Source organism: Vicugna pacos, chromosome 13 (assembly GCF_048564905.1).
Source record: "Vicugna pacos chromosome 13, VicPac4, whole genome shotgun sequence".
Lineage (NCBI taxonomy): Eukaryota > Metazoa > Chordata > Mammalia > Artiodactyla > Camelidae > Vicugna > Vicugna pacos.
Window position 1 is genome coordinate 8,781,817 of NC_132999.1, and position 15,519 is coordinate 8,797,335.

Consider the following 15,519-nt stretch of genomic DNA (forward strand, 5'->3'; position numbering starts at 1 on the left):
AGAAGAGGTTTTACTAATGTCTTTTTCAGCCATGAAAAATAACAAGAATCCATGAAAAAAAAAAAAAAGAATCTATGTATTAGTTTCTTTCGGCTGCCGAAACAAAATACCACACACTGTGTGGCTTAAACAATGAAATTAATTTTCTCACAGTTTGGGAGGCTAGAAGTTCAAGATCTCAGTCTGGTTTCTTCCAAAGCCTCTTTTCTTGGCTTGAAGATGGCTACCTTCTCTCTGTCCTTATCTCCTCTTATAAGAACACTAGTTATACTGGAATAGGGCCCCACACGTATGACTGTATTTTAAATTAATTGTCCCTTTGAAGATCCTATTTCCCAATACAGTTACATTCAAAGATACTGAAGTTTAGGACCTCAATATATGAATTTGGGGCAGTAACAATTCAGGCCATAACAAATGGCTTTCTACAACATCCTAAGGTCAGTATCATTGGGGCAAATCTCCTAGACAATGAAAAATAGAAAGTGAGTGACTGTGTCTTGGGGGAGGGGTATACTCCAAGGGAGGGCCGTTGGCTCAATCAGCATAGGCAGCCTGTTCTAGGACCTCCACGTCTCCACATTCATCCAGTTGCTGATGACTAGCCTGTATTTCTGTTTGGCTATTACACGGTTTTATCCTGTTGGTTCCTGTCACTCTGAGATAATCGAGGTAAGTGCAATCCTTGATATGTATGTCACAGGAAAAAAAAAGAAGTTAGATGTATATATATATGTGTGTGTGTATATATATATATATATATAAAACAAGATGGAAAATGACCCTAAAAGAAAGTCTAGCAGACCAATTCACAGTTTTACAATATGGAAATACGGATTTTTGATAAACGTTGAACATTTAGCTGTGGACACATCTTAGTTGTTTGACACACATGAATGTGAGAACTTGAGAAAATAATGCAAAGGCTATATTTTGTGGGATCATAGTTAAATAAGTTTTAGAGAGTTTTTTTTTAAACATTGCTTTGGCCAAATACAGCCTTTCTGATTGCATTCATTAGTGAACTGTATTATTTCTAGTTACGAATTTGTGATTTTTATACAAGTGGATAATAACATGACCACTGTAGTACTATGGATGGTAGTATTTTTGTCCTTCAATAGATAAACTATACAGTGAGAAATTTATTCTGCTGAAGAATGTAATTCTTATTGTATAAAACACTACTGTGCCTATGATTATGGATAAGTTTAAAGTCTTTAGATCTAATTCAAAGTAAGCACTAAAAGTATTGAGCAAGAACTTTTCCTGTATTTTTTTTTTTTTACAATAAGGGATATATGAAGGTATTATAAGTTTTATGTACTCCTATGCCAAAATCAAATTTTAGGATATTATCAGGTATTTATTCATGGAATTAAATCATTAGGAATATAAGAGCTCTTTCGTTGGCTGGTTAAATCAAATATCTCTGCTTAATTGCATATGTGAGTTATTTGCATTTTTAATATTTTCCATATATCATTTTAATCAAAGGTCAGAATAAACTCAATTCAGTGTAGCTATTTGTAAAATGCAAGGACATTTGAACTATACAGATTATGATTCATAATTAGAAGTCTGATAAATTATTCTTTTGCACATTTTAAGATGCATCTTTGGAAAAGTTTAAAAATATATCTATCTAAGCAATTTCTTCTTCATGAAATATATAGGTTAATATTACATTAATATAAAATCTCTCTCAAAATGCACCATGATTTCTCTGAATTGGGTGGACTTCATGACACTGGTCATGTGGGGTTGAATTTTGCCTCTCCCAAAGTTCATATGTTGAAGTCTTAACCCCCAAAGCCTGAGGATGGGATCTTCTTTGAAAATAGGATTGTTGAAGATATAGCTGAATAAGGTAAAATGAGGGCATACTGGACTAAGCGTAGGCACCTAATCCAACGTGACGAATGCCCTTCTCAGAAACAGAAGTTTGGACACAGGGTGAACATAATAAAGATGGCTATCTGCAAGCCAAGGAAAGAGACTTAGAACTTATCTTTCTCTCACAGTCTTCAGAAGGAACCAACCCTGAAACAGCTTGGTCTTGGTTACTTCTCACCTCCTGAGCTGCTAGACAAATTTCTATTGCATGAAGTCACTCAATTTGTAACACCTTGTTACCCCAACCCTTGCTAATTAATACATCATGTCTCTAGCCTGTAATTTTATTTTTAATTGAAGAACATAAAGCTAAAGATACTCACAATGATAGTCTTTTGCCAAGTTTCTCTACTCTTGTGAGGAGGTCTTGCCAGTATGCCACAACTTTAAAAATAATCACTAATTAAAATGCTGTCTCTAATGACAAAACAAATTAAATGGATGATACTTAACATGTAAAAAATTTATCCTGAAAATAATCAATTATGATTTATCAAAAGCTTTACCTAAAGATATACTTAGAAATAGAAAGGCTTCAATTTCTTCTTTATGGTCTCTTCCTTGCAAAATGTTTTGAAAAGTCAGACTTTATAGTCAAACAGTGTTGTGCAAAAATCAATATAAAAATGCTTAACTTGAAGGAAGATTCTGAGAAGTAAATGGTATGATCTAAGAAAGCACCTGCATATTTTAATTGAGGAACTCATTTATTTAATTGAGGTTAATTCACATATAAAGTATACAAATCATAAATGCATAGCCTGACAAATATATACCTGTGTGGACAACTACTCCCAGATGAAAATATGGAACATTTCCATCATTACAGAAGGTTCCTTTGTACCTCTTCCTACTCGATAGCCCCAATTTTGACTTCTTTAATCATAGATTAGCTTTGCTCACTCTTGAATTTCATACAAACAAAACCACACAGCACATACTCTTCATTTCTAGGTTCCTTTGATTAACATGAAATCTGTAAGATTCATCCATGTTGCCGTATAGTGTCCCATTCTATGAGTAATCCACAATTTTTATTCGCTTGCATGTTGATTATAGAACTAAATGTGAGGGGAAAAAATAAACTGTTTAGAAGGATAATGTCTTTGTTACTTTAGAGTAAGCAATATTTCTTTAAATGGACAGAAAAAACAAGAAGATGGATTTAATTAAAATTAAGATCTCTGTTTAGCAAATATACATCACTGAGAAATAAGTCACTAATCTAAAGATTTTCACAATACTTATAACTAAAAAATAACTTACAATATATAAACAATTATAATCAATATGAAAAAGACAAGTGACTCAATTAAAAAACTGGCAGAGTACGTGAGCAGACACTTCTCAAAAGATGATATTCAGCCTACAGTGATGTGAAAAGGGCCTGACATCATTACTTAACAAGGAAATGTGATGTAAAACCATGTGGCGTACCATTACATACATATTCACCATGCTAGACTAAAAAAACTGTCACTGCCATCTACTGCAGAGGAAGTGGGGTAACTGGAACTCTCACACTATTGATGGGATGGTAAATTGGTTTAGAAAATTAGTTGGTATTATCTTCTGAAGTTAAATATATGCCTACTCTGTGACCCACCAGCCATACTCCTAGGTATATTTCCAAAAGGTATTAGTGTGTATGTTCATCAGATGATATGTACACAAATGGTTATAGAAGAATTATGCATAAACCCAAATGGGAAGCAAATTCAATATTCATCCAAAGGAAAAGGATAAATAAATTGTAGCACAGAATAATTACTAGTAATTGTCACTACCATTAATGTGACTTTGTATTGTCTCCAATTTTATAGTGTCTAATTAAATGTCATGTGTTTGTTTTGCAATGTGTACTTTTTCAGGTTTATCCGTTGGGCAAGCAGAACTATAGGAGAATGAGTTGTGTAGACAGATTTTTGGGTTGGGAGGAAAGAAATACTTTGATAAATATCGGCATACCAAAAATTATACAGGTAACCTCTTTTCCATACCTTCACTTCCTAAACCTACTTTAGTCCATTCTTTTCATGAATCATTAACTATATCCTTGCTAGAGATTTACATGATGCTTTCATGTACTTATAAGATCGTTTGCAATTAGACTTGCTCTAAATGTTGATTCTGGTACATGGAAAATATGTAAAAATTAATTAGGAGAGAGGAAAAGAAAGAAGAATGTTCTCTTTTCATTAATACTATTTTTAAACTGTCTCATGGTATAGTTAATTTATTTTAAAGGAAGGAAGTAGAAAAATGTTATATCAAATATCTGGTTTTTATCTTATTTTTCAAGTTTTAAAGAATTTCCCTAGCCAATATTCTATGGGGTATCCAATGATCTCTATCTTCATTTATTTTTCTAAATCTAATTTCTTGTTTTAAGAATTTTGCTTCAGTGAACTCTCGCTTTTACCAGTACCTCATTTCCAGTTATTATTATCTCTTTTTGTTCACCACTGACCCAGAGAAGGATTCAAACCCTTAGTCTTGTTCTTTCTACCCACCTCCGCACCTCTGTTGAGGACTTTCACTGGGCATGTGGTGTTAACAGACTTTGCTGAGTTTGGAAGCATGAAGGTTTAGACGGAAACAAATGTAACGAGCTTAGAAGTGACTACGGAACACTCATAGGTTGAATGCTCTTCAGCCACGCCACCAGAAAAAATTCTTTACTAGACAGTATCATCCTCAGCTGCCAATCCCTGTCATTGTGTGTCTCTAATCTCTATCTTTCTTCTCAGTTCTCCCTTCCGTCCAATCCTGGACTCTTTCTGTCTATTCATGCTTAGTAGAAAGACTTAGCAATGTGATAACTGGACCACTTTCAATCTGTGCCCTGTTAGATTCTTAGGTAAGACTTTGAAATTAAAAGTTTTCTTTTTCACTTGGTTCTAAGAAAAAGATATTTAAAAAACAACTCCAACTTCTACAGGATTATGGGGACTGTGCTTTCAGTGCACAATATATTGCCAAAACCCCGACGTGCGATCATTTGGGCAGTGATGAAATTAATGAATAAATTAACTTCAAGTCTGTTTTTTTGTTGTCATTTGTTTCAATCTACTGTGGTAAAATGATGACATAGACCAATTTAAAAGTTTGTTTTTTATACTCCTTTGTTCTGAATAGGAACATCACCTAACTGTTTAACTTTTTAAAAAGATTACAGGCTGAAGAAGGAAGATAAAATTTTGGACAATCAGCCACAGAGTGATTCAGTGATAGCTGTTTGAATGAAAGCATAGGGAAGTCAGAGGAGTAAAGCTGAAACTAGCCTAAGGGATAGCTCTGAGAAGCCTGTGACAGAGGAATTTGCTTGGCTGCTGCTGACACCATTTGATGTCCTGCAACATCTCTTGTTATGATTTAACCTTCTATAGCCGTGTATTTCCCTTCTGCACATTTTGAAGTTTGCATTAAAAAATCATGGCATAGTAAATGGTTTTAATGTAATACTAAGGAAGGTTAAGGTTACGATTGTTTAAAAAACACTAGAACTTTAGAAGTGTGAGAAAGGAAAGGGAACTCAAGATTGCTGGAGGCCATTACTTTTGTTCTATTTACTTTGTTCTAACAGGGTCAGCCCTTGGCAAAATCAAGGTGAACAAGTTCCTTCATTGTTTTCCTCTAAACTTAGTGATGCTTATCTGTGATCTAATCCCTTTCCAAGAGCTTTCTGTCAGTTTGCTATTCTTTAAATACACATTTCCCAATAAAAAATTATTTTGTACTAATAATCTGCTGGACATTGCATTTAGCATTTTATATGTAATTCACAAAATTGCAAGAAGTAGGAATACTATGTCTATTAAAAATGAATAATCTAAGATTGAGGGAGGTTAAATAAATTACCTAAGTTCACAGAGCCAATTAGTGGCAATGTTGTGTTGAAAAATGATCCATCAGCTTCTACAACCTGAACTCAGAATATTGTAACTGCAAAAGGACTCATTCATATGATGTGTGTGTGCGATTATTGAAGATGAAAGTGTTGGTGATCCAGAGGAAAAATATCTGTAGCAGTGATATGATACATGATGGTACTTTGAAATACTGGTAAGTGGAGTGAGATGTCTGCCTTGGTCATCCAAAATCCTGTGACAGTTTCCTATACTGAATAGACTATGCTCTAATACCTGAAACATTCATCGATCAACAACTGAAAATGTTTCATTGTCAAAGAGTGAAATCAAGTATTGCTCATTATACTAAAACTAATTTGCTAAACAGCAACAGAAATAACAAACCACCATGGGATAAAGTAATCATTCAATAAATATTAAGAACTTACTACATGCTAGCTACATTTTAGGGATATAATCATGATGATTGTCCCTGATCTCTCAGTTTAGCAACTCTGGGGAAAAGACAAATAAAAAACTGTAAGGAATGAGCGATTTAAAAGAAAGTTATTGAGAAATATGATAAGAATTTAAAGGTTACCTTTCCTAATCTAGTGAGATTTTAGAAAGTTTCCTCAAAGAAATGAATAAACATAAAATTTAATAACTAAAAAATAAGGAAGACTGATAGTTGAATATGACACAATAGCCATTCTATTCCATTTCCTTAACACCAAATAAAATATTAAGATAGTTAACAAGAAGGAAATATTTAAAAATTCATTATCACCAACAAAATCAAGAGCTAGTTATAACCCTAAAGCTCTACCTATTAGAAACAGCTGCCAAATACTGTAAAAGAGCAAACCAAGGACAGACTCAGGTAGCAGAAATAGACTCTACAAATCTTAAACAAGTGCTGTATTCTGAAGTTAGAGACATAAAAGGGGTGACTAAATCCCTTGTCTGAATCGTCAGTGTCCTTGGCATGAGCCACAAAATTATAAATCAGCACAGAAATTATCTTCTAGTTGCAGGGTGAGGGGAGTTCACTGAGAGCCTTGCAGATCTTGACTCTCCTCAAAGAGAAAAAAAAAATTGCAGAGAACTCAGCAAATTTGTTGAGAAAGTGCTCTGAAATAAGAAACATATAAACATAGAAAACTAATAAGAAAGAGAAGGAAAAAGTCAGAAAAAGAGAATTAAAAGAATATCAATTCAATTCAATCCTATATAAATAGATTTACTTCATAAACTAAGAAACAAATATTTGTCTAAGAAAATGAACTTTTCATAATTGTTTACCAAAGCAGAACATCTAAACTGATTCAAGTGATATGAAAAAAAATACTGAGAAAATTATCACAGAGATGCCAGCCACAAAGTACAAGTACCAAAAGATTCCAGAGAATGTTAAAAATTTCCATAGACAGGTATATCTAATGCTTTTAAATGTGTTCTGGAACACAAAGAAAAAGAAACCCACATCTTTTTGTAAAGAAAGCATAACATGAATGCAAAAACCTTGATAAGGTAACTTTAAAAATAAAAATAATTTCAAACAAATTAAATTATGAATATTTATACTGTCCTAAGGAGATAAAGAAAAGTAATCATGGAAATTAGACTAAGCATAAAGGAAAAGGAAGAAAAAAAGTGAGCGGCCAAGATGGCAGAGTAGAGAGAGACTCTGAGCTCCTCTCCTCTCATGAGCACACCAAAATCATAACTTTCTGCTGAATAAGAATCAAATGAAAAAGACTGGACCCTACTAAAAATTAAAGATAAAAAGAGAATATTAAAAGCAGCAAGGGAAAGTCAACAAATAACATACAAAGGAACTCCCATAGGCCATCAGCTGATGTTTCAGCAGAAACTCTGCAGGCCAGGAGGTGGTGGCATGGCATATTTAAAGTGGTGAAAGGAAAAAAACCTAAAACCAAGAATATCCAGTAAGGCTCTCATTCAGATTTGAAAGAGACATCAAAAGTTTTACAGAAAAGCGAAAGCGGAAAGAACTCAGTACCACCAAACCAGCTTTACAACAAATGTTAAAGGAACTTCTCTAGGCAAAAAAGAAAAAGTTACAACTAGAAATAAGAAAAGTGTGAAATAAAAACGCTCACTGGTAAAAGCAAACATACAGTAAAGGTCAGAAATCATCCATACACAAAGCTAATATGGAGGTTAAAAGATAAAAGTAGTAAAATCACCCGTATACACAGTAAGCAGTTAAGAGATACACAAAATAATTCAATGTTAACTATGATATCAAAAATAGGAATTGTGAGTGGAAGATAGTACAGATGCGGGGATTTTAAAATGGATTTAAAATTAAAAGATCAGCAATTAAAACATTTATATATATATATATATATATAGAGAGAGAGAGAGAGAGAGAGAGAGAGAGAGAGAGAGAGAGAGAGAGAGAGAGAGAGGGAGAGAGGGAGAGAAAGAGACTGGCATACTAAAACCTCATGGTAACTGCAAACCAAAACTCTATAATAGATGTACACACAAAAAGAAAAAGAAATGCAAGTATAACACTAAAGGTAATCATCAGGTCACAAGAGAAAAGCAGAAAGGGAAAAAAATGACCTACAAAAACAATCCCAAAACAATGAACAAAATAGCAGTAAGAACATACATATTGATAGTTCCCTTAAATGTAAATGAACTAAATGCTCCAAGCAAAAGACATAGAATGGCTAAATGGATACAAGAACAAAACCTGTATATATGCTGCCTATGAGAGACTCACTTCAGATCTAGAGACATATAGACATATAGAAAGTGGGGGGGATGGAAAAAGATACTCAATGCAAAAGCAATACTTATATCAGGCAAAACAGACTTTAAAATAAAGACTGTTACAAGAGACAGGGATACTACATAATGATCAAGGGGTCAACCCAAAAAGAAGATATAATAATGGTAAACACACACATATAAACTCAGTATAGGAGCATCTCAATATTTATAAAGTAAATGTTAACACACATAAAAGGAGAAATTTATAGTAACACAATAATAGCTGGGTACTTTAACACCTCACATCAATGGACAGATCATCCAGACAGAAAACCAGGAATTCCTTATTAGGAAACACAGGCCTTAAATAACTCAGAACAAATTAGCTCAACTGATGTGTATACAGAGAACGAACATTCTATCTGAAGGCAGCAGAATACACATTCTTTTCAAGTGCATATGTAACATTCTCCAGGATAGACCAATTGTTAGACCACAAAACAAGCCTCAGTAAATTTAAGAAAATTGAAATCATAATCATCTTATCCAACCACAACACTATGAGACTAGAAATCAACTACAAGAAAAACCTGCAAAAAACACAAACATGTGGAGGCTAAGTCAAATGCTACTAAGCAACCAATGGATTATTGAAGAAATCAAAAAGGAAATTAAAAAAAGATACCTCAAGACAAATGGAAATGAAATCATGATGATCCAAAACCTATGGGACACAGTAAAAGCAGTTCTAAGAGGGAAGTTTATAGCAATAAAAGCTTACCTCGGGAAACAAAAAAAATCTCAAATAAACAACCTAACCTCATACCTGAAGTGACTAGAGAAAGAAGAATAAACAAAAAAGGTTAGTAAAGGAAAGGTTAGTAAAAGGAAAGAAATCATAAAGATCAGATAAGAAATGAATAAAATAGAGACTAAAAACAATAGAATAGATCAATAAATGTAAAAGCTAGTTCTATGAAAAGATAAAAAGAATTGATAAACCTTTAGCAGAATCATTGAGAGAAAAAGGGAGAGGGCCCAAATCAATAAAATCAGAAATGAAAAAGGAGAAGTTGCAAATGACACCACCATAATGCAAAGGATCATACAGGACTACTATAAGCAACTATATGGCAATAGAATGGACAACCTAAAACAAATGGACAAATTCTTAGAAAGATACAATCTCCCAACACTAAACCGAGAAGAAAAACAAAATATGAACAGACCAATTACCAGCACAGAAATTGAATTAGTAATTTAAAAACTCCCAACAAACAAGTTTAGGACTAAGTGGCTTCACAGGAAAGTTTACCAAACATTTAGAGAAGAATTAGCATCTATTCTCAAACTATTCCAAAAAATTGCAGAGGAATAAACACTTCAAACCTCATTCTATAAGGCCATTATCACCCTGATATCAAAACCAGATAAAAATATCACCAAAAAAGAGAAAATTACAGGCCAATACTACTGAAGAACATAGATGCAAAAATCCTCAACAAAATACTAGCAAAACAACACCAATAATACATTCTAAGGATCATACACCATGATCAAGTAGAATTTATTCCTGAGAGGCAAGGATTTTTCAGTATCTACAAATCAACCAATGTTATATACCACTTAAACTGAAGAATAAAAACCATATGATCATCTCAACAGATGCAGAAAAAGCTTTTGATAAAATTCAACATCCTTTTATGATTAAAAAAAACTTTCCAGAAAGTGAGCACAGAAGGAACATACTTTAACATAATAAAAGTCATATATGACAAACCCAGAGCTAACATCATACTTAACAGTGAAAAGCTGAAAGTATTCGAAGATCAGGAACAAGACAATGATATCCACTATCACCACTTCTATTAAACAGTTTTAGAAGTCTTAACCACAGCAATCATAAACATAAAAAAATAAATAAAATGAATTCAAATTGGAAAGGAAGAAGTAAAACTGTCACTGTTTGCAGATGACATACTACTATACATAGAAAATCCTAAAGACACTACCAGAAAAATACTAGAGCTCATCAGTGAATTTGGTAGAGTTGCAGGATACAAAAATTAATGTTTAGAAATCTGTTGCATTTCTATACACTGACAACAAACTATCAGAAAGAGAAATTAAAGAAACAATCCCATTTACCACATCAAAAAGAATAAAATACCTAGATATAAACGTACCTCAGGAGGCAAAAGACCTGTGCTCTGAAAACTGTAAGATGCTAATGAAAGAAACTGAAGATGACACAGAGATGTAAAGACATACCATGTTGTTGTATTGAAAGAATTAATATTATTAAAATGACCATACTATCCAAGGCAATCTACAGATTCAATGAAATTCCTGTCAAAAGACCAATGGCATTTTTCACAGAACTAGAACAAAAAATTTGTAAATTTGTATGGAAACACAAAATATCCTGAAAAGCCAAAACAATCTGAGAAAGAAAAACAGAGCTTGAGGAATCATGCTTCCTGACTTGAAACTATACTACAAAAGCTACAGTAATCAAAACAGTATGGTGATAGCACAAAAATGGACGCATAGCTCAATGGAAGAGGACAGAGAGCTAGAAATAAACCCCTGTGCTTATGGTCAATTAATTTATGACAAAGGAGGTAAGAACACATAATGGGAAAAAGACAGTCTCTTCAGTAAGTGGTGCAAGGAAAACTGGACAAATACATGTAAAAGGATTAAAATTAGAATGTTGTCTAACACCACATAGAACATTCTCTAACACTGACTGGTAGAACTGGATACAAACCAAAGTGGTCAAACTCCAGGACCCGTTTATGTAGCAAAAATCAGCTTTTAGATAGAATGGCCATAGGGCACTCCATGTATGGAGGTATGTATGAACAGTTCAGCTCTTACCTGAGAAACACTCAGGAGAGGCAGACAAGAGGCAAGCTTGAATACGTTTTGTTTTTAGCTAGGAAGACTTAATGCTGGATATGTACATAAAACCTTTTATTCTAAAGTTTTTTACAGCAATGCTTTCAATAGCAATGACTGGAAATATCCTATAATTCCATAAGTAAACAAATGGTTGAATAAACACAGTACATCCATACAATGGGATACTATGCTACTAGTTAATAATTAAGGTTGATTTCTATGCACTTATGTGAAATGATAACCAGGCTTTAGTGGTAAGTGAAAAAAAAAAGGTACAGAGCAATACTTATTACACTCCCATTAATCTAGAGAAAAGAGATGTATAGATGTTAATTTACCACAGATATGTATACATATGAAAATTTCTGTAACAGTCTATTAAGAGACTAGTAACATTGTTTAGCTCTGGAGAGTTCACTTGGGATTTGGGCAGCACATAGGAAGTTGAGAGAAATATTTAATTTTTAAGACAACTATGATTCTTTAAAAACCATGTTAGCATTTAAAAAATTAAATATTAATATATGTGTGTGTGTATGTGTGTATGTATATATGTGTGTGTATGTACATATATATATATATATACACACACACAGATGAGACTGTGGTGGGAGTGCAAAGAAACAGCAAAGTATCTAGAATGGCCCTAAAATAAAACATATTCAAGTAATACATTGGAAATAAAAAAGACAGAAAATTACTGATAGTAGTTTTCTGAATTGACCAGCATTTGGGCCCTCACAATGGCTATGGTAGTTCTGTAGTCCAGAACATGCTCTTATACTGTTCCTAAAAAAAAGGTGGCAAGCAACACAAAAGAAAAGAAACAGAAAGAAAAGGAAGAAAGGAAGAAGCAAAAAAAGAAAAAAAAGTGACACTTTAATAATGCACCACTAGCATTACAATAAAAATTTATATACTTTTATGACCTATAAAGATAGTTTTAATCTAAAAAAAACTACCTCCTGAGGGATTTAAAAGTCAATAAAATACATTATTTTTCAATAGCTCTCCGAAAAGAATCTGCTTTTCAGCACTATGATCTTATATAGACTACTCTAAAGCTAACATAGAGTTCACACAGAGCAAAACGTCATTAATTTGGACTTGGGGTGACATATATATATATATAAAATGTATTATTCTATTCAAGGAAAGCCTAACTTTACAATGATATCAAGAACATGCAATAACTGATAACTGGTTAATAAAATATTGCCTGTTAGACATTCTAGTAGCTACGTGTGTCTGTTCTGTTTGCTTTTATTACGGCTTCCTTCAATATGATTCTATCACGATAAATTTTCAAAATAAGCCGCCTAATTTCTAAGGTGTCTTATAAATAATCAGGTAAATATTTGGGGTTGGTATATTGTTATAGATTTTATTTTATACGAGTACTCTGAGGATTGTTAACTTACTACCATATATGTTACTTTTCAGACAAATCATTTTATTAAGTGGTAAGATAGTTAGTCCTTCAAGTGTGATAGTTAACTGCGTGACTAGTGCATATTATATTGAATGGGAAACTCATAGACCATAGAAAAATTTTAACAGCAGCTTTCAAAATTGAGTATCTACTTATTAATTGAATCTTTTGGAAAATGTAGTTTAATGTCCACATACTGAGAAGATGACTCTCTAATTCAGTTTCTCATTTCATTCTAAATTAGTCAGATCCAATAATCTAAATGAAATCTAGGAACTCCAGTTTCTTTTTTTTGAAACATTGGTGATCATTGCAAAGTTGTGTAAATGAAGATACAGACTTTGGAGAAAAGTTAAGAGTGTTCTGACAGCATAATATAGTCTGGAAGATATTTTTCTGAATAAATTCTAAAAATTGCCCAGGGGTATTGTCATTTGTCTCTTCTAGAAGTTGGTGCTGAAAAAGCAAAATAAAAATAGCAATCACAATTGAGTATTCTGAGAGATTGAAGTTTCATTGTGGTTTTTACAGTACTTGGAACTGGTTAAAAAGAAATACATAGATGTGTCCCTTGGGTTTCTGTTTCCATAGTTCACCTTTGTTTTCAAGCCTCTTTATGCTGTCTACTGCAAAGAAGAAATATCAATCCAATTTCTGAATTCTAAGTGAATTTTGAGAAATTTTTAAAAATATTTCAGCGCTAAGGTGAATTTAAAATTTCAAGCTTATTAAATTACCTGTTATCATTAAAATACTTTTTATGATTTATTTCTATTGTGTCAATATAAGAACACTGTAACTTTCAGAGAAAGTTTTGAAACTGTAGAATATAGTTCATTCACATACCACATTCTGCAATGGACCTCATAGACTAACTTTTTAAAGAATTTTTCAAAAACACTGAAGATGAATTAATACTAAATATATTTCCTGGATACTCCCCAGGACCAAATCTTATGGAACTCCAGTACTGACCAGTTCAAGAGAGCAAGAAGAACCATTAATGTTATAAACAGATGATAAAAGACAAACAAGTGATTTACATGTAACCTTTAAAAATATTCTATAATATTTTTCCATTTATTCATTTATTCATCCACCAAATTTTACTACATGCATGATATAAACCAGGCAATAAACTAAATATTGGTTACATAATGATGAGAAAATAGGCATATGTTTCTGCCCCTTTGGAGCTTAGAATTCAAAGGGGAAAACAGATATAATAAAATAAAAATCAACACAAGTTCATTATACTAGTTGTACATACTTCTTTTTTAGCTGCTTACTTTCTACTTAATATATCATGCAACTACTATTGCTCAGAACCTCTAGTGAATTGCCCATCTGATCAGAATACAGTCCCAATCCCTTCCCCTGGCATCCAGGCCCTAAATGCTGGTGGCTGCTCTATGACTCTCTCTGTTCACCCATGGTAGTCATTCTGGCTTCCTTGCTGTTTCTCAGTCACAGCAAACTGGCCTTCAAGAGCTAAGGCACTGAATTTCCTGGTCACTCATCTTAGGAGATTCTCCCTCCAAATGCCTTGAGTCCCACCTGTCCTCAAAGGTCCTCACTGGCCACCTAACTGAATAGCGCCATCCTCCAATCCATTCCTTAATGCACTTGATTCCTTTTCACGGCTTCTAATACATTGTGGCACATTCTGTCCTCCTGTGGTTACTATCAGACTTCCCCTTCTAGAATGCTAGCTCCGTGAAACTGGGAACATTGTTCTCTCCACCTCTTTATCTTTAACATCAAGAACACTGCCTGGCACTTAATAAGAACTAAATGAATATTTGTAAAATGAATGAATAAATGAAAAAAAATTGATGAATAAACAGTTTCCTAGTCACGGAAGGTTTTTATTTGTGGCATTAGAATATTTAATGATACAAATACATCATAATTTATTTTTTGCTTCTTTTTAATCTCCTATTTTTAGCCATTAAGCTAAATTAATTTCCATTTATTTTCTTTTTATAAACAGTGTTGCTAGGAACTGCACTGTAGTTAATCACTTGGCATTATTTCTTTAAGATAAATTTCAGGAAGTAGGATTTTTCAAAGACAATATAATTGTTCAGCCAATATTAGATAATAAGAAAATATCTATTATTGCTAAGGAATGTCTCTAAAATAGAATAAAGTTCAAAGAGGGGTTAGCTGCTAGGCTCTCTGTTCAACAGCAAATTTTAAATTATTTTGGGAGCATTTCCATGCCTCTAGTCACTGTTTCTGTTGAATTCAATTTTAAGTTTTCTCTAGTCACTTGTCTAGGAAGGAAACACAAATGTGAGTTTTAATGTTTAGAATATATATGCCTCGGAAATTTTTTTAAATCTCACTTCTAAAAACCCAATAACTTTATTTTAAGGATCAGAATAGAAAACATAAATAAGGACATATAAAGCAATCTATCCACAACTATTTGACTGGGAAGTAGATTAAAATCTTAAATTATTGCTGAAGTTATCTAAGTTAAAAAAGAACCAAATAGAAGAGCTGAAACCAATCAAAGTTTCTCATGTCAGCTGCACTATTTCCTAGGGAGATAATCTATGCAAGCAGTATTTATCATTTAAACAGTCCTGGTTCAAAGACCATTGACAATGTTATATTGCCAAAAGAAAGAACTTCTAACTGACAGTTTATTCAGCATGAGAAGGAAAGAATGAA

General features: G+C 32.9%; 1 long non-coding RNA gene across 4 annotated transcripts in view; it reads right to left on the minus strand.

Annotated features, from left to right (window-relative positions):
• Positions 1-15,519, minus strand: part of LOC140700872 (uncharacterized) — a 52,462-nt gene that overhangs the window by 17,886 nt on the left and 19,057 nt on the right. For 3 of the 4 annotated variants that reach the window (XR_012079596.1, XR_012079593.1, XR_012079594.1), the window contains exon 2: positions 2,220-2,313. The exons of the other annotated variant lie outside the window; for it this stretch is intronic. This is a non-coding gene — a long non-coding RNA (uncharacterized lncRNA). The remainder of the gene's footprint in view (positions 1-2,219; positions 2,314-15,519) is intronic. 4 annotated transcript variants of the gene reach the window in all.